The 20,525-nt window shown below is 31.1% G+C and overlaps 1 long non-coding RNA gene across 1 annotated transcript; it reads right to left on the bottom strand.

The window, feature by feature from the left end:
* Nucleotides 1-227: 227 nt before the first annotated feature.
* Nucleotides 228-11,635, bottom strand: LOC114754129 (uncharacterized). The gene is made up of 4 exons (XR_003741109.1): nucleotides 11,623-11,635; nucleotides 8,501-8,504; nucleotides 1,765-1,770; nucleotides 228-296 (listed from the first exon to the last, which is right to left on the bottom strand). It is a non-coding gene; the product is annotated as an uncharacterized LOC114754129 (long non-coding RNA).
* Between the last annotated feature and the right edge of the window lie 8,890 nt (nucleotides 11,636-20,525).

A 20,525-nucleotide genomic window follows, 5' to 3' on the forward strand; every position in this document is an offset into this window, starting at 1 on the left:
AAAGAATTCCTTTAGAGAGTCACGTAGCCTTCACTGCCTATCAAGATTTAGTTTGTTTAGATTAGAAGAAAAATCTGAACATCCCTTCAGAGATTAAGAAGATAAAATACATCCAGAGCTCCTAGATGAATACTAGATAGCATCCATTAAGTTTTAATCAACTCAGTCACAAATTTGATTTGAACAAATCAAAAATCACAACTGAATCTACTCTAAAACAAAGAGCATTAGACACCTAAACACATAGCACATTCGAAATCCTGATTTAACAATCATAAAGAAGTACACAAACTCAGCTAATAATATAAGGAATCACAAGTTCTGAACAGAGATGAGTATTTGCAAATCCAGAAAAATAAGCTGAGCAAACTCCCTTTCAAGCTCCATGACTCAAGCTTCTGTTGATCTCCAAATGAAGAGGAAGATTCAGCACCCCATGGTTGCAAGTGTGACTTTGGTAGACTCTGAAATTTGTTTCGCCATTGAGAACTAGTGTGAACTAAAGGTTTGGCGGAGAAAGCAAGAAAATCCGAAATAGAGAGAGAGAGAGAGAGAGTGAAAAGTGAAAGTCAAGAGGTGTGCACGTCTCCCCTTCACTGCTTTGGAAATTTTCTAATATATAATATATCCACCCATCCAGTCCTATCTTCCTCTTGATTTTCAACTTCAATTCTTAGTCAAAGAAAAGAACTACCCACGTATCCTCAAGTGCAACTTGACTCTTCACTACTTCTTTTTGTTCAATTTCAATTCCTTGGCTAAAAGCAAAAGTAATTCACGTGTATATGCAAATTGACTTTTAACAAGTTGAATCCAACTAGCAAGCAAATTTTCATCACTCATCATTTCACTTGCTTTCTTTTTCCCATTTTGCTTCTGAAAGCATATAAATCTGAAATAATATCAAAGCTTCTTAAAATAATTTTTTTTCCTTAAAATTTCCAGCTATAATCTGTATAAACACCATGAATTTTACACATGTAAAATGCAATTAAAGAGTTCCATCAGTCTCTCTCAAAAATTAATGGGGTGTCATAGTCCTTCGAAGAACTAGTAGAACAAGAACAAAGGCTAACTATAGAAGCCAATACCATGTGGCAAGTGTGTGTGTGTCTGTAATCTTCAATCATCTCCTTCACCACCCAACTCATATGCACATGATTCAAAAACATACATGTGGATATACACATAAATCAAAAAACATAGCTCATCAAAACTCTAACTCATACACCATATCCCAAGAGTCAATTATTTCCAAAATCGATCACATTATTTAGACCAAGATCCCACTAGAAAATTTATGTAAATCAGAACTTTATATAAAAGAATTCATTTATAAAAATCACTCAATAGCACATGTCAGAGCATGTCATAGATAAAAATTTAGTTACCTTGTCTCCTAGCTAGTAGTCAAACACAAGCAAGACTGGAAATTGAAAACACCAAAATATGATTTATATCTACTAACAAAATTAAAAATTTATCTTTATAGTATTAAAGTAAGCTACTCATCAAATTTTAACCCTAACTCCCCCTCAAAGACCTCAACTATTACTTAGAATTCTATTTCGAAAAGCCTTTTCTAAAGGTCAGAGTAGAACGTATATATGATAATGCAGATGCAATTCCTAGGATCCCTTAACTTACATTATCCTTAAGTTATTAGATTAAATCATTAGAATCATCAATTCATAACCTAGATAGAAGATCCCCAATTGTTCTATCTTTGAAGATCTAAAAAAAAACATCTTTAATATGAGTTACATTATTCTCACTCAATGTCTAATTATTGATCTAACCATTAAAATTAATTACTTATATGTTTAAAGTCTACTCTCAAATTTTTAGTTTGATCTAACAGTGAACAAATTAAAAAATAATAATTAGTTACCAAGGTTTCTATCTATACAATATGGAAAAACGAGTTCAAAGCGTATCTAATAAATTGCACTTCATAGATTGATCCAATTGTTGAAATCAATGAGTTGAATGTCCTAGACTAGCTGACCAAATTTCAGCTTGATCTAATGGTTTATGATAATTTATTGAGACTATCTTAAGTGTATGTGAAACTTGCTTAGGATATTCTTAACTCTACCTACCACCTCCTATTTATAGCTCCTAAAGCTGCCTCATTTTAGTATTTATTTGATGTGGCACTTCTATAGCTTGTTATGCTATTTATTTCTATAATATTACACACACACAAAGTCATAATCAATTAAATTGTCTATATTTTAATCTCCATTAACTTGATGCTAACAGATATTTGTTTATAAATTTAATTAAATCCTAGTGTTAAGAATTCAAAATGTTTCAAATGGCGTGCAGCTGGTAGTCCAAAGTATTCTCTTATACCTACTCCTTGCCCAACACCCCTAACACGCCCTTCGTGCTATTGCTTGCCCATAGCAACAGTTAATGTTATCCCTATCTTGTGGCTTGAAGGTCCCCTTGACTTCTTGGCATTTAAGTTTGTCCTATAATAACAACAAATAGATAACAAGTTATGATTAAAAACTAGTTAACCAAAGTTAAAAAAAATAATGACAATATGCGAACAATTCTTTGGTTCTTTCAACAACTTTGTGAGCATACCCGCTCGTGTATGTGCCACTTTTCTTTTGGTTGGTGCGCACATAACCATAGATCTTCATGACATATTAGAGATGGTGGGGTAAGGATGAGAGAAGAATATGAATCAACTACTTCTTGTAACCTCTTTCACTTGGTGGTCTTTAAGTCTTTATCTACCTTGGCATAATCCCCATGAGACATTATGTAGTGGCACTCATTTTTGCAGCTGTTCTCCACTCTTTTTGTTCTTTCTTGTTGTAATATCTTAGTTTTTATTCTTAATATTTAAATAATCTTAGAAAGAAATTAATGCTTAATAAATTATATTTATTCTCTAATTAATTAAGTAAAGAGAATTTACTTAGAACAGGATTTATGAAAATAAAAAAATTTAAAAGTAAATGAAATTACTAAATAAAAAAATAAAATAGATTAAAAAAAGAGAAAATGCGAGGAAAATGAGAAAGATGGGGTTTTGAATTGTCATTGTTCCTATTTTAACATGGGGTTTTTAAGTTCAATATACCCCAAATTTTTTTACCCCACAGCGGAAGAGAGAAAATTTCCGGATGCCTTCCTTTCCTTCCAAAATATCGCCATTCTTGAAGCTCGGGTTGTCTTCACAAATCATTTAGGTACTCCAAACCACTCCATTTCATTAAACTCTCTTTCATTCTACTCATCTAAATCTATCTAATGATTGTAATTTTATGCTATTTAGAGAAAATTCTTGGATCTAGGATTTGCAGTAAGTGTTAAGTTTTGACGATAGATGGGTATAGTATTGTAAAGCCATTTTAGTATATTATCTCTATCAGTTTATTTTTATTTACTGGGTGATCTAATATTTTTAAATTAATTTTTTAGTTAAACAGTTTTTTTGGCAGAAAATATGATATTTTTACTATGGAACTTTTGATCAAATTATTTAGTTAAGTATATTTGATGTATATTGAATTTCTAACGGTTTATTTGGAGATTTAAACTTGAGATCGGATTTTTGAATTTTAAACATGATAATTTTAGATTTTAGAAATTTTAGAAATTTTTATTAAAGTAAATATTTTGGAAGATTTAAATAAAAAAATGGATTGTTGGGATATTATAATTTTGTGCTAAAAGATTTAAGCAAGGGATATGAGAGGCATGGGATTTTAGCATAGAATTAGAAACTTTAACTTATATACTTGCTCAAGTAATTAATTAAATAGTTTGTGTATTGATATGCAAATATATTGATTGTTTAGATTAAATTATTGGATTGTTGGTTTAAATACGGGGTTAACCTTGTGGTAATCCTTTTCCTAGTAGATAAAAAGTAACTACTTTCCACTTATTTTGCATGCTTGTATGTTGCTTGTGATTGATTTTAAATTATATAGGATTTATGAAGTAATTGAATTATGATATGAGCTACAAAACTATGTTGTTATTGAAACTGTCTCGTGGGACTTTCTTTATAATATATATATATATATATATGACTATGATGATATTATGTGTTTATGGATTATTGGGAATTGGAAATTTGAATTTATTTTGGCATGTTGATGATTTGTTATGAATATAATCTTTTGAATATTGATATTAGCAGGGTGGCGAATTTTAATGATGGGAATTACACTAAAGAAGATATAAGGAGGTGAATCATGTACATTAGAGGATATAAGGTGGTAGGGACATCAGGTATACATTGGCTGGTCCTTTAGCCTAATCACTTATTGTAGGGCATTGACACCCCACTAGTTGACTAGAGGGGAACTTATGGTTTTGTCTTGTGCTCCGTGGATTTTGGCCAGTTCATATCGCTTGATATGTGAACTCATTTAACTGTTAGTCCCATAGATAAAAATTTAGCCCATAGGTTCAGTCAGATGATACAAGGCAGGTGGATATAAGGGAGGTGAGAGGATTATCTATTGTACTTTGTTATATGCTTCGACAATATGAAATTTGTTTGAATACCATTAATTTGCAATTATCTCACTTGACATTTTAGGAGCATCTACTTGTATCCTTGATAACTAGGAGTGTTGGTTACTGAAGCTTTTTTCTCACCCCATTGATTTAACACTTTTCGAGGTGATAGTTTTCATTTGGATCTGTCAAGGAAGACTCCGGAAGTTTGAGCTACTACTGCAAAATTGTAGTGCTTCCACTCTTTTAATTATGTTGGATAGCTGTATATTGTCATACTAGGACACATGCCACATACTCTAATTTGTTATGAGGCTTATTGTATTAACTTTGTACTTTTAATTGTGGTTTTTGTTGTGAATTGTGAATTCACAATAATCTTTGATCCTAGATGACCTTGGGTTTTAGAAAGTTATGAAAGGCATTATTCAGTAATATTGTGTTATGGGCTTATGGTTTAATATGACATTCTGGGTTTCATAATATCCAAAGTCCCATTTATTGTGAATCTTGGTGTGCATGCAGTCATTAGAAAATCTCTTTTAACCATGATAGATATATTTATGGATTGGTTTAACTCTTTTCTATCATAATTAACTTTGCTTGTGATTTAGATTGGTTATATAACCATGGTAGTATTCCTAAATGTTTTACAAAATTCCTATTCTACCATGGTTAGTTTTTCAATATTGATACATTCAAAGAATTAGAAGTTTCGTTGTTACAAATTTGATATCAGAGCGGTTATGGGTCCACCACGCTTTCGTTGTGCAACTCTGATGCATATATTAACAATATACAATATTCACATTATATCCTTCCCTATCTTGTCTTGTTTGTTGTGTCTTAGTACTCACTTCCTATGGTGGGTTACATCCTTAAATAGGGAGGAGATAGTATGAATGCGATCATGATAGACCGGCCCTCGAGGCAACCGCCCTCTAAATCCACCCAACCTATAACACCTCACATAATTATATCCATTTACGCGATAAAAATATTTCATTTAAAAGTCCATAAGTATTTCTAGCATTCAAAACATGTCATAATTTATAAATATTTTTTTGACATAACTTAACAAAATATAGTATTGAAGTCTTATAATCGTGGCAAATAAAACATAACATGTGCTTGAGGAGTACAGAAGCCTTCATGGCTCACTCTATCAATGCTTTTTCTTGATTCCTACTAGATCCTTCACCTGAAAATACTAATATAAGGGATGTGAGCTAACGTTTTAGTAACTACTGAAATTCTAACATATACAAACAAGCTATATATAACAAACAAAAATCTGATTATGTGTGTGTGCATTTGTGTATAAAAATCACGAATTTTTACATTCAACTTAAATTCACTCTTAATTCAAACAAGATACTAATATCATTTTCCAATATATTGAAAAATAATACAATATACAACCTTCCTTATATCGTCATCCATCCTTATACTACTGATTGGAGTCACAGGCTAACACATAGTCCAATGGAAACTAATATATTTTACTAGATTATTCTAAACTCACCAATATTTGAGATATATTAAGCAAAAGATATAGAATTAAGTTCGGATTATGGCTCCCTTCCTTTGAAAATAAAAATAAGGAGGTGTCATATGTCTCATAGCTCCAATGAATTCACGGCCAAAAAAAAAATGAAAGAAGGAGCCCTGAAAAGTACCATCTATTGTGCACCGAGTGATGACATACCACATAGTAATTTTTTATCTATGCATAGTTCCTTCTATCCTTAGCCCAACAATGTATATGTCATATACAAATAATTTTACATCATAAATACGTCCTCAAGTGTATTATTAGAATGAGAGAGGAATAAAATTTCTATAAAATGTAGCAGCAACTCATTATAATTCAATAATTATCAATACATTTAAATATTGATTATAATTAATAGCAATCAATCTTAATGAAATAAAGTAATATATTAAAACATTTCTTTGAAAACTCATGATATATACGTACATTTCAGTATGATATAATAAAAACTAGTAAATCCACAATATAATTATATGCAATTTACATGTACATGAAAGAATTTTTAGAGTTACCTACTATATTTTAACTTACAAATAATCACACAACGATTACTCCAAAATTCTCAAGAGTCTATAAAATTATACATAAATATTTATTAATATATATAACTCAAAACTATTCTAAAACTACTTTAAAATTCTAAGACCAGCTTTTAAACCAAAATTATATAAAACATATTAATTCTCACAAATCGAACTATTTATAATAGATACAATGTTTATTTGGAAATAAAATTTTCATATAAGACAATATCTAAATTTAATAACTTAAATAAATATATATACACATATTTTTATTACCCAAAATCTAAATAATTCATATTAAAATCTCAATTATTTATTAGTCTTATTTAAAATTTTTCTTCAACCAAAGAACTCCTTTGAATTGTAAATAAATTTTAACTTTTATAAAATTCTCAATTTACAATTCTTTAAGATTTCAAAAATTATTTCAACAATGTATCTTTAACCTACTCAATATTCAAATGGATTGAAACCTCAATGATATATTAAACAGGGAAAAAGACACAAAAATGACACTTAAACTTGGAAATTCCAAAATGGTCACTTGAATTAGCAAAATCTCCTAATTTAAGCATAAGTGACCAATTTAGGATTTGCAAATCTGTTAAAATAATCATATTGCCCTTTAGTCTAACAATTTAACTATATTAGAAACACTTTTCTGTTGAAATGTCCTTACTTTTACTCCCCATAGCATGCATTCGGAAGCGAAAAGGATAAGCAGAATTGTTTCTTAAGCTTGAAAATTTTAGAACTTTTTATTAAGGTCCTTGGGCACTATTCACATAGAAATTCTAGATTACGAGTCTAACTTCAAAAATTCATAACTAATTTTATAAAAATCATATAGGATTGCTCCAAATTTCTAATTGAAACTCTTTCAATGCTCTACTAGGAAAAAATATGAAACTGCAATTATCCTTGACCAATTCATACAGTTTATTCGTTGAACTTTACTGCTCATTTGGTCAATTCTAGAACTTCCAGATTCTCTGCTTCAACTTCTAAAATTTGTATCTCCTAATGTACACATCCAATTAAGGCAACCTACCCATGCTTTTAAAGATTGGGATGTGTACTAGATGATCACCAAAAATTGTGATTAGATTCCACTATTTGCTGGGTCAATCTGGAGCTGGAAACTCACTGCCCTTGGACCCAAGTATTCTAATGGCTTCCCTTAGGATTGGTCTACCATGACCTCAGGAGCTACTACGCTCTACTGTAAGCCTCTTCAAAATCTATTGTGACCCTAAAATTTCCCTCTACATGAGCCATATTCCAAATCCCTGTGAGACTTTAGACCACAGGATTGGGTAATAAAATAAGCCACCTCTACTCAATTGATAACTTGACTGATCATTCCCCAAGACTGATCACAAATACGAATATTGTCTTCTTAGGCCTTACTTAATCCTTTTCGTCCACTTTGAAATTCTTAGCCTTTCCATATTTTCTTAGCCCTTAGTTTTAGCTTCCTCAGGCCACTTTCTTTTTTATTATGCATCTTTAATCATCAGGCTGCATACTTGTTTGTCAACTATTAATTCTTGATTTTCTTAGGCTAGTTCCCTTCCTTAGACCTCTTTTTACTTCTAGGCCCTTTCCTCAACTACATAGCTTTTTGACTTTCATATCATTATCACATTGATCTATCTTGTCGCATGACTCCTCTAACTCCTTTCCTGTTCTCGCTATCCATAGTGACACGAGATTGCTCAAGGAGAGGAGTTACATCATCACTTTCTCTTTTTCCTCCTTTGCTTTCCCTTAGTACCTTAAGCACACCTCATCGTTGCCTTACTCTTGACCAATTTCTATTCTTATTGGGGGAAGGTTACTCCGTATGCCTTGTCTCAGCTACTATTACTATTCCTATAGGAGGACAAATTGCTCTCAGCAGGGTATTGTCAATTCAACCACTCACTTTTCTTAAGGAAGGACATATTGCTTTTACTATCACAACGTCAAATTGACCATCTTGGGAGGACGCATTGCTTTCCATAGTGATGTCCGCTGCATAATAACTACTTTCCTTTTCATTCCTTCAAAGGATAGCTCACTCTTACTAGAGCAGTGTTGCTCTGATCTAGAGAACCACCTCCCAATCTTGAGGGATACTCCATGGTCAAGACCTTTCCTTTACTCAATTTTTGTTAGGGCACATTCTTCCCATGTCATATCACAGTTAGGAGTAGCCTCTCAACCTGATTTGTTTAGTTACATCAGCAGTGGTATTTGTTTATAGGAATCCCAACTCTCATATTCCTCACTAGCTTGAATACTATGGTTGCACTTCCTTACGATGACTTAAAGACACAAGAAAATACCACTCGGTCCCAACCACTAACATCCGTCTAGGTATCAATGAGGATAACTTCCTTTCTCTGTATTAGTTCGTGGTGCAACCATTTTCCTCTATCATTCATTATCTGTATCCTCAAAGAATACTACTTGACTCTTTCTCTTTCTAGCTTCTCTTAGTTCTAGACCATTTATTACATGGTCACACATCGATCATTACATTTGACCGCATTACTTAGTAGGCAAAGATCATTCAATTACCCTCCATGGAACTCTTGCTAAGTAACATCTCAGTCAGGCATCTAAAATCAATCACCTAAGGCTTGGGTTGTCACTCTGCTTCTCTATTAGGATATAGACTTATACCCCTACTTAACTCACTGTATCCTTAGCCATTATCCTCTAGGGGAGTCTTTTGATTTTGACTTATACCTTAGTCTAGCTTTCTCAGCTCAACCATTCCTCTTCTGAGGAAAAATTCTCTTAGTAGCAACTACCTATCTCTAGGTTACTCTCTGTCATTCATTATTTCTCTTCTATGCCTGTTTCTCTTGGAGAAATCACCTCAATTTCTTAACCTTAGTTGGACTAATCTTAGTAACCCGTTACTTTCCTAAATAGGGGTTTCACTCAAACCAAGTTTTGCTTGAACCAATACCCCATTTATACCTTTGCCAGCAACTTACCAGAAGCTTTGTTCTCTTTAAACACTTGTCAGAACCTTTGCTCTGATACCAAAATAAAAAATCCTTACTTTTACTCCTCATAGAACGCATTTAGGAGCAAAAAGAATAAGTAGAATCATTCCTTAATCTCGAAAATTTTAGAACTTTTCATTAAGGTCCTCGAGTGCTATTCATGCAGAAATTCCATATTACAGGTCTAACTTCAAAAATTTATAACTAATTTTATAAAAATCATATGGGGTTGCTCCAAATTTCTAATCAAAGCTCTTTCAATGCTCTACTAAAAAAATATGAAACTAGACTTATCCTTGACTAATTCATACAGTTTATTTATTGAACTTTACTGTTTATTTGATCAATTTTGGAATTTCCAAATTCTCAGCCTCAATTTCTAAAATTCATATATCCTAATGTACACATCCAATTAAGGCAACCTATCTATGATTTTAAAGCCTGGGATGTGTATTATATGATCACTAAATTTTGTGATCTGATTCTGTAATATCCTAAAGTTTATTTTAGGATTTAAAAAAATTCAGAAAAATATATAAATAAAATAATAATATTTTATTATTATAATAAAATAATAATATTTTAAAAAATTAAAAAATTAAAAAAATAATGAAGTCAACTTTTCACCGAATTTCAGTGAAAAGTTGAAAGTGAAGGTTGAAGGTTAAAGGTTGGGAGTTGGGAGTTGGGAGAGAAATATGAGGGGGCCTAATATATGTGTGGGAGTGTTATTTTAACATTCCCCACAATCCAATTTTCCCCGGCGTATGAGAGCGGTAAAGAGAGAATAGCGTGTGTGAAAGAGTAAGAGGAGCATACCAGTAAAGGAGAGGGCAAGTTTTGAAGATAAGTTAAATACCTGAAACTTTCTTCATAAATATTTCATATATATTTTATGCTTTCTAATAGTAGTATTACTATAGTGATTAGAGGAAATTTTGAGACTTATATGTGGTTATATTAATTGTGTAGATTAATTATTGGCTGAGCAAAGGATTGACCTTGTGGTAATCTTTTTTATTACTTTGACGAGAGGTAACCACTTTTACTTGTTATATGTACTAATATGTTGTTTGTGAGTATTTTGCTATTTTAGAATAATATTTGTTACTTGGAATTCGAGTAGATATGTTATATCTTTTAAGCTATGAAAATTGTCTTGTGGGATTTTTGGAATTGTGATTGAGAAGTTTGGAAAAGATATATGGTTTATATCTTATAGATTATACTAAGAAAAGATTGAGACATTTTTGTTATATTGTGAATGATTGGTTGTTATTTGGATTTTGGATTGAGCCCTATCCTACCACGTGGTAGGGCCGCCATTGGTGTATATTGGATGGCTTCCTTCGTTCCCAAAGTAAGGGATAGACCTTTGTGGCTTTTTATTCGTCCCCCAAAGTGTGGGATAGGCTTATAATAAGAGATAAACCTTTGTGACTACTTATTCGTCCCCCAAAGAGTGGGATAAGCGTATATGTCAGATTGATCCCCCATTATTGAGGGATAAACTTATCTGGCTTGTTTGTTAGCCCCCGTAATGAGGGTTTGGATGATTGAGATTATTTGAATATGCATTTTTATATTTTCATCGATATATATTGAGATTTAATAATTGCCCCACTTGACACCTCACGAGCACATGTTGGTATGTATAATGAGTTGGAAAATTAGTTACTAAGACGTTTGTCTAACCCTATGGTTTTTACTATCTTCAGGTGATAGTCTAGGTGGTGCCCCATCAGGGAAGGCTCTGGAGGCATAGCGTGCTATTATAGCTTTTATAACCTCTCGACTTTTGTTCTATGTGCTATTGGTTATATATTGCCACATAGGGCTCATCTACTCTAATATTATAAACTAATATTTTTAATTACTACTACCTGATATGAGAGGGCCATTAAAAGGTCAAAGACGTCTAAGACTCTGCATATGGCACTCTTTAAAAGTATTGACTTTTGACTAATGGACTCCATATATTAAAATGATTTATCAATTAGTACGTTTGAAAGTATGAGTTTGATTTGGGCTAATGGTTGAATGATACTTCTGGACTTTGAAAGTTTAAGGCCCAAGTTAATGATCGATGTTACTTGTGCTATAAGATTATTTCTTTTAACCATGATAGTGATTTTAAAATTTTAAGGTTTCTTCTTTTCTATCATGGTTAATCTTTTGAATAAATTGTTTGATTTAATCTAAATGGGTTTTGAAAGAACAGTTGTCACAGATTCCACCATTTGCTAGGTCAATCTAGAGTTGGAACTCACTGCTATAGGATCTACGTTTTATCTTTCATTAGCTTCTCACTTTTAATTCTTCCTTAATTCAAGCATGTGTAAACTAGCCTTATGGTTTCCCATTTATTCTTATACTTTAAATTACATGCCATTAATATCATACATCATCATATTACATCACATTTCATGTTAAGCATGTCTACTAAATAATTACATTACTAGCGAAATGAAACATCGCATTGTAACACATAGAAATTCTCCACCTTCTTTGCTTCCATCTTCTTGCCTTCTTCACGCATGCTTTCTTTCGTCATTAGACCTACTATGGTTGCTTAAGGAAGGGGTGAGATTTGAGAAAATCTCAGTATCAAATAATACTATCAATACATGCAAGATGAATGCAAGTGTACGATATGCCTCCTTGATTATCTTTATGCAAATTTAGTGAACTAACCTTATGCTTAATGTCTCCTACTACATGCATGGCCTTGAAATCATCAAGATACAGAACATAAATCATTTATACATAGCTCATATCATCACAATTAGTATCATACAAATCAATACAACAAGCATAAACATCAATTACATAAAATAGGTAAGTTCACTTGTACCATAGGCTTTCCTCTTGTTTTTTTTTTTACTCCCATGACTTTCCAACCATGAGGGCTTTTAGTCAACATCATCAAAACATCTTCTTGGATGTTCTGAGGTCCTATACACAGCCACAAGATTCACATAACTCCTTAGGACTAAGAAATCACACAAAGGTCAAGACTTGCTCTCTTGAACTTCAACCCTTTCTCTTGATTTTAGGGTTCTCTTTCTAGCTTTTCTATCATGTAGCCATATTTCTAACATAAATATCATCATTTACCATACTTAAACTTTTCAGTTATTAGCACCATTTTAGATAGCCTTAGATGCAAGAAGATCAAATCTGGAATTTTTGCTTCGCGGGTACTATTCATTTGGTATTTTTAGAATTTTTACTCAATTTTGAAAATTCATAATTAATTCCAAAAAAATCAAAATTGAGTCGTTCTAACTCCTACTAAAATCTCCTTAATTTATCTTTAAAGGAAAAATATTTTAGGAACCAATTTGGTGTGAAAAAGTACCATAATTGTGCAAAATTTCTACTATTCCAATGGTCAAAAACTATTTTCATATTTTAAACCCTAACTTTGAAAAATCACCATAAATCATACACATATCCAAATAAGTGTTCTACCTATAGATTTAAAGATTAGGGTTTTAATCATGCCAAATTTCAAATTCAGATATGAACAGGAACTTAATCAAGGTGCTGGGATCATTACAGACCTTGATCTTGAAGCTTGAATCTTATTCCTTCTTCTTGGCCTTCACCCCCACATTTTTCTCTCTAATTTTCTGTAGAGTTTTCTCTTTATAAATGCTTTCCAAAATGCTCTTCCAAGAAGGGGTATTTATAGCCAAAATTATGACAAGGGTTGCCAACTTTGCCCTTGATAAAATATGACCATTCAAAAGGCTACTTGTCCAAGCTTCAAGTCTTTATCCACAAGAACTTGCCAAATGTCCTCATGACATCATACCCTTGACATCATCAGACTTCTTTCTTGCCTCACTATGTCATGTGGCGAAATCTTATGGAAAAGAAAGGAGAAGATTAGATCTTGACCCTTGGATCAAACTTGAACTCCAAGTTTCTTTCTAATTTACTTGGCTCACATTTATTCACCTTTCTTAATAGCCTACTAGAGCTCAAAAATTTTTCATGTCTGCTCCATAAACTTCCTTTAATTATAGAGAAATTTTATGAATTTTCTTGGGCTATAACTCTTCCTTTAACTATTTCTTTTTGACTTTCCCGTAACATGCCTCTTAGGGCTATGACTGGACTTTATATTTTATTAAAACCACTCTACTGGTCTTTTGGAGTTGAACTAATTTTATAAAATTTTTTAGTCTCTTACTATTTATTCCCTATTTTTACATATGTTTTTCAAGCCTTCTCATAGCTCAAATAATTGCATCTAGATAACTACCTCAAACTGAGTTACTATATTGACAATCTCATTAAAATTACTGTAGGGATATTTTTATCATTTATCTTCATCAAAAGACCTCTATACATCATTTCCCATTTTCTGATATTTTTCTAAAATTTTTTGTATACTTTTCTTAATTATCCCTCTTGGCCCGTAACTTTTTGAAATGACGATTTTGTCCCTATTTGGGTTCAACCTAATGAATCATCACTTTGAGGCCTGCACCTCAATCTTAGACCTACACCTAACCTATTTTTCCTTTATGAGCCCTTGAGACTCTCCTGGGAGTCCCTGACTTTATTTACACTTTGCCCCTAGAAACTTTCTCAGTTTGCAGTTTAGTCCCTATTCCCATTCTAACTTCCTTTCACATCTTTGGGACTTCTACTCAAAGGGCTTGGTAGCTACCTTCTTTAAGCTACTTTCTTGGCTTCTAGGCCTAAAAATTGGGATATGACACCTCTTCTCCAACCACTTGTTTAAACCATTATGCAAAACTTTTGTGATACTCTGTGATTAGCCTTTACTCAATCATTCTCGATTAACCTTTTTTCTCCTTACAACATCTTTATGAGCAAATATGTAGCCCTGTGCTCCATCAATATTATTCAAGATGTGTAGGTGTACTTGTTCTATTTCAATATGATCTACACTCTTCATTAAAACCCTACTTTTACCCCCATATTTGGAATAATTTTTAGGAAGCCTACCGATAGGTCTTACTTTTGACAAATAACTTTGACAAGATTTCATAGCTTCTTCTAAAATATATTTTTAAACAATAGATGCTTTAGGTTGGTTTAGGTTCTTCACATGTCCTTTAAGAATTTTCATATATATTTCAATTAGGTATATCCACAGTAAATAGATAGGGCTGCACAACTTTATCTCTCTCACTAAATGAACAATTAGGTGTATCATGATGTCAAAAAAAAACAAAAGAAAAAAGAGCTTCTCTAGTTGGCACAATATGGAATTATCTTCATCTTCCAATTCATCCAATTTATTAGGCTTAAGGACTTTATTACATATTGTATTAAATGAGAAGTAAAGTCTCATTAAAATGTGTCTTAAATTATCTTCTTGTAACTCTTGAATGGCCACTAAGAGTAATTATTGCATTAAGACATGGCAATCATGAGACTTTAGGCCAGCTAGTTTCAAATCTTTCATCGACACAAGATTCCTTAAATTTGAACAATACTCATAGGGTACTTTGATGCCATGCAAACACTTGCAAATACTCCATTTCTCGTCCTTAGACAAAGTATGACAGGGTAGGGGACAATAATTTTGCTTACCATATGTCCTTGGATGCAAATCCTCTCATATTCCCATTTCTTACAAACCTAACACTGCCTTCACGCCATCCTTAGTGCTACCTTCACTATTAAAAAAAAAAAAAAACATGCGTAGCAATGAATTTTAGTGATGGAATCGTATTAGGAACAAAATTTGCTCTGTTGCTAATTCTTTTGTCACTAATTGGATTAGTGACAAAAATTTTTTGCCACTAATCTGATTTTTTGAAAAAAAAATTAAAATGCCACGTGGTGCCTCCACTATCCATCACCTTATCGCCGGTGGTGGCTGTTGGCTACTTCCATGTGTCGTTACCATCTTCTACTGCCACATGTGTCACATTCTGTAAATTTTAACCTACGAGATGAGGGATTCATAACTGATTAAGGACCAGATAGAATAGTATAGATAGAGATGAAATAACTTTTAGAGTGAAACCCGAATAGGGACTTAACTGTCATTTTGAAAAGTTCTAGTTAAGGAATAGTAACATTGGAAATTATGCCTAAAATTTCTAAAATTTCTCAAAAATTCATGAAAAATAAAGTAGTGTCTAGAATAATATTTGAGGCATAAAAGATGAAAACATAATGAGAATTATTTATCAGAGAATTTTCTATAATTACAAATGAGAATTATTAAATGTATGGAGGCATCAATTGTTCAAACAGAAATGAGAAAAATTAGTGGGATATTTATTACAAATTGTAAAATTATTCCAAACCTTTGAAGGTGAGAAGGTTAACTTTAAAAACATTTAATGTCAAATTATATTGATAGGAGGCCGATTTTGGAGATATTTGAATAGAAGGAGTTATAGGTTGAATTTTAGTTTGAGAAAAATTAGGAAACTTCCTCTCATTAAAAGGAGTTTACTGGCATGAAGAAACAAATTTTTAGAGCTTCTAGATTAGATAGAATTTAAGAAAAATTTAACTGATTAAGTGTAATTATTTAGTAGAATGACCTAAAACTTGGTGGAGCAATTTTTCTCCCTAATTTCCTACCATTTTGGCGCCATTTTATAAAGAGTGGACATGGCTGGAATTTTTCAAATTTATGAAGGGCATGCATGGAAGAATGAATTATGTAATAAAATAATATATTTAAACACATGTTGTTTTCGAAGGAAGATACCTCATAAGGCCAATGATATGATCTTAGGATTTAGAAGACACATGGTATGATCTTGATTTGGAAGAGCTTGACCTAAAGCTTGGTAGAGCAATTTTTCTCCCTAATTTTTTACCATTTGTGATGCCATTTTATGAAGAGAGAACATGGTTAAATTTTTCAATTTATGAAGGGCATGTCTAGAAGAATGAATTATGTAATAAAATAATATATTTTTAAACACATGTTTTTCTAAAAGAAAGACACATCATAAGGCAAATGGCATGATCTTGATTTGGAAGAGCTTGATGATGTAAGGGAGATGATGTAAGAGGACACATAGTTAGTCATCTTATTCTCCCATGACACTTGGCATAATCATGTAAAGATGGCTTGATAACAGGGACAAGTATACAAGAGAATTATAACATTTTACTATGGGGAAAGTAAGAAATCCATGCCAAAATTTGTCTATGGATACCCCTCCTAAGGCCCTCATTTTTAGCCAACATAAAAAGACATAAGGAGGGAACGTTTTGCTCTCTAGTCAAAGGAGAAAAAATAGAGAAAAAGGAAAAAGAAAATCAAGTCAACTTCAAGGCAACATACAAGGTAAGTTAACAATTCTTTTAAGAGTTTAATTGCCTTGATTAGTGATTAATTTGAATCTAATTTTGATAGAGAAAATGGCTAAAACCCTAAGGTATTTTTCTACCCAAAATAGTATAAGTCATAAATTAAATGACTAAAGGATGGCTTAGGGATTAAATGATAGAAAAATGTTAGAAACTTGTATTGTAACTTGATTCTTGTATTGTAACTTGATTTATGAAAGAATTTCAACTTGTTACACACATATATATATGTTTCGGCCAAAGGGAGAATTAAGGGAAAGAGTTAGATTTTGATGAATCTATGTCCAAATATGGATTCTACATACAAAATCATATTGAAAAAACATATGGTAGTTATGTTAAGAAAGATGATACAAAAATCCTAAACTCAAATATAAGGGTTAGGGTTATATCAACTCAAGTCATTAATGTTGCTTGAGTTGAACATAGAATTCCCCTATTCTATATTTGATTGTTATTGTCCATTGGCAAGAAAAGCTCCAAGAGTAAAAGAAAGGAAGCAAGAGTCAAGCTTGAAAGAGGCAGCAAGAACATACAACTTTGATGTTAACTTGCATGAATTGTTTGGTTGTTATATGTGTGTATGCCATGAAGTAGTTGAACTAGATATAATATGATATATTGAACTCCTTGCATTTGATGGCTTAGCAGTATGTATAGTTATGGAATGGTATGATGATGTGTTCCCTTTTCATGGCATAATGATGAAAATGATAATGCATAAGAATGTTAACAGATACATATATAGTATGACATAACATTGCATTGTTAGCATTTTTGTTGCGGTTCATTGCTATTGAGATTTTTATGAAATTTCACCCCTTCCATATTTAAAATTACACAACTTAGAGGCTAGTTCACCAAGAAATAAAGGGAAAGAAATGAAGATGCTATGAAGAGTTTTAGGTAATGCTATAGAGTTGTGAAGCTTTATCTTAGTTTATGTATATTTAAAATAATTATAGATGAATGTATGAAGTAGTAACTTTAATAAATGTAACTTATGTCCATACTATTATATGGATGGAGATGTATGATGAATAAGGTTACATGATTTGTCTGTGGCTCAAAATGTCTAAGACATTAAAAGGGATAGTAATTAACTTAAAATGCCATAATTTGATGAGCACAACTTTTTTGGGCAAATAAACGAATTTGGCCATAAAATTTGGTAGGCTACGAGTAGTACTCCTAAGCTTCAAATAGATTGATAGATCTTATATCAAAAGTTATGAATTTTTTAAATTATAGAAGAAATCAAGAAAGTACAGTTTTGACGAAATAAATAGTAAACTTTAGCAAATTAACTATACCAATTGAGATAGTTTAAGTCCATATATATACATATATATTTGTAGATAATTAAAAGAGTTTCAAATGAAAATTAGAACCATTTCGTTTTGATTTTTTTAAAAATTAGTTATGATTTTTTAAAGTTGGCAATTTTAAGGTTTTCTTTAAATAACAACCCGAGAAGAAAATTTTTGAAAACTTGATTTTCTAATCTTGAGGCCCTGAAATGTGTTTTTTTTTAATTTCTATTTAATAACTTATATGGCTTAAAAGGAGAGACATTACAACGTGTCACCTCCTCATAACTATTTTTATGACAAAATAATTTTAAATATTTGCTTTACTATTTATTTTATAACATTTTATTTTTTAAAAAAGTATTTTTAATTTAATATTAATTTTCAATTACACTAATTTTGAATTTTAAATTGTAAATAATTTTTTCATAAATATATTTTTTAAATTTAATTTTTAATTAACATTGACAAGATATATAATGTAATTATATATGTATTATATTATATTATATTATCTATATGTGTTTTGTATATTTGATGAAAACCAATTATAATTAGTAAGAAATTTCAAAATATAGCTACTATAGTAAAATCTAATAAATTATTCTATATAAAAAAAATTAAATGATTTGAATATATCATGATAAACAACATTCTCCTACTTATATATGTATCATACATAATTTATCTTCTTCAAAGCCTTTGTATATACCTTTTTTACTTGTGTTGAAGACTAAAGTCAATTTATATCATGGGTATTAACTATATTATGATTAAATTTCAATGTTTAATTATTCAAATTCAAAATTTATTTGAACATTAGTTTGATTTACAATTATAAATTGAAGTGTTCATTTAAATTCATTTTTTCGGTTTTTAATTTCTATCATATATTATATCTTTCAATATATTGTACATATAATAGAATCATTTCTTTCTTATATCAATTTGTACAAGAAAGTTATTAATATCCTTGTCATATTTGTTTAATTATTATTAATAATTAAGAGCAATTGATTTTAATGAAATGTCAACAAGTTTTGTAAGATATTGTCTTCCTATTCTTAATATGTATCTAATGGTGAGATGAATGATGATGATACCTTCATTAACACTAACTCTACAAATATATTAATTTATTTTACAATTAAAAATATATTTAAATCATTATATTCTTAAGTATGTTATTATATAAATTGTTGTAAGATTACAATATAAAATAATGAAATTTAAAATTAGCGATGGCTTAGTGACGGAATAAACTTAACGATGAAAATTTCGATGACAAACAATTTAACGAGAGAAATTTTCATTGCTAATTCCGTTGCTAAAAGTTTTATAATTAAAATTAGTGATAAAATTAGCAACAGAAATTTCTTATGAAAAAAATTCTGTTGCTAAATATTTACTAATGGATTTTTCAAATCCTTAATGATGGAATTCTCGTCAGTGATCCATTAGAAATTAGCGACAAAATAATTTTTTATCACTGATTCCATCGATAATAAGCTTTTTTTTTTATTTTTATAGTGCTTGTATGTTAAGAAGTATGCCAAAATGCTATCACACGCTTTTTTCTCAATACATGACATCAACACAGTGCTTCATATTAAGCTCTCACCAATATGAAAGATCAAAGAATATGAATCTCTTTTTTCATATATTCTTTTCACCTCTACTCTTGTAGTCTTACAAAAGACAACATTAATTTCTTTTACCTTACCATAAACTTGCTCTCCAATCATTGGCTCTAGAGCATTTTCATGCTTTTTGCTACCAAAGAATTTTTGCTTCAATTTATGATATGGGTAGCCCCGTCTAAGAAATCTCCTATAACTAAGGTAGATCATCTTCCTATTATGTTGAGGTTGATAGTACCTTGTCCCTTCCTCACAAATCAGGCATGTTTTATGGCCTTTTATATTATACCCTGACAAGTTTTCATATACAGAAAAATTATTAATAGTCCACAATATCATGGCTTGCTTCTTAAAAACCTCATTCTGATTCGCGTAAAAAACATCCACACCTTCCCACAACTCTTGCAAGTCTTCGATTAAAGGCTAAGTAAACATAAATGTCATTCCCTAGTTGTTTTGCTCTCTAGAAAACATTATATACTTGTGCTTCATGCACAACAAAAGAGAAAGATTATAAATCACCAACATAACAAGCCACGAGCTATGTATTCTGCTAAGGCTACCACAAGGATTCATTCCATCCATACTAAGCAAAGTCTTACATTTCGTGGCTCATTGCTGAATTGGGGAAATAATTGATCAATTTTCTTCCATTGCAAGCAATTGGCCAGATG

Source organism: Neltuma alba, unplaced genomic scaffold, assembly GCF_004799145.2.
Source record: "Neltuma alba isolate B1F8T4 unplaced genomic scaffold, ASM479914v2 tig00010087_pilon, whole genome shotgun sequence".
In the NCBI taxonomy this organism is placed as follows: Eukaryota; Viridiplantae; Streptophyta; class Magnoliopsida; order Fabales; family Fabaceae; genus Neltuma; species Neltuma alba.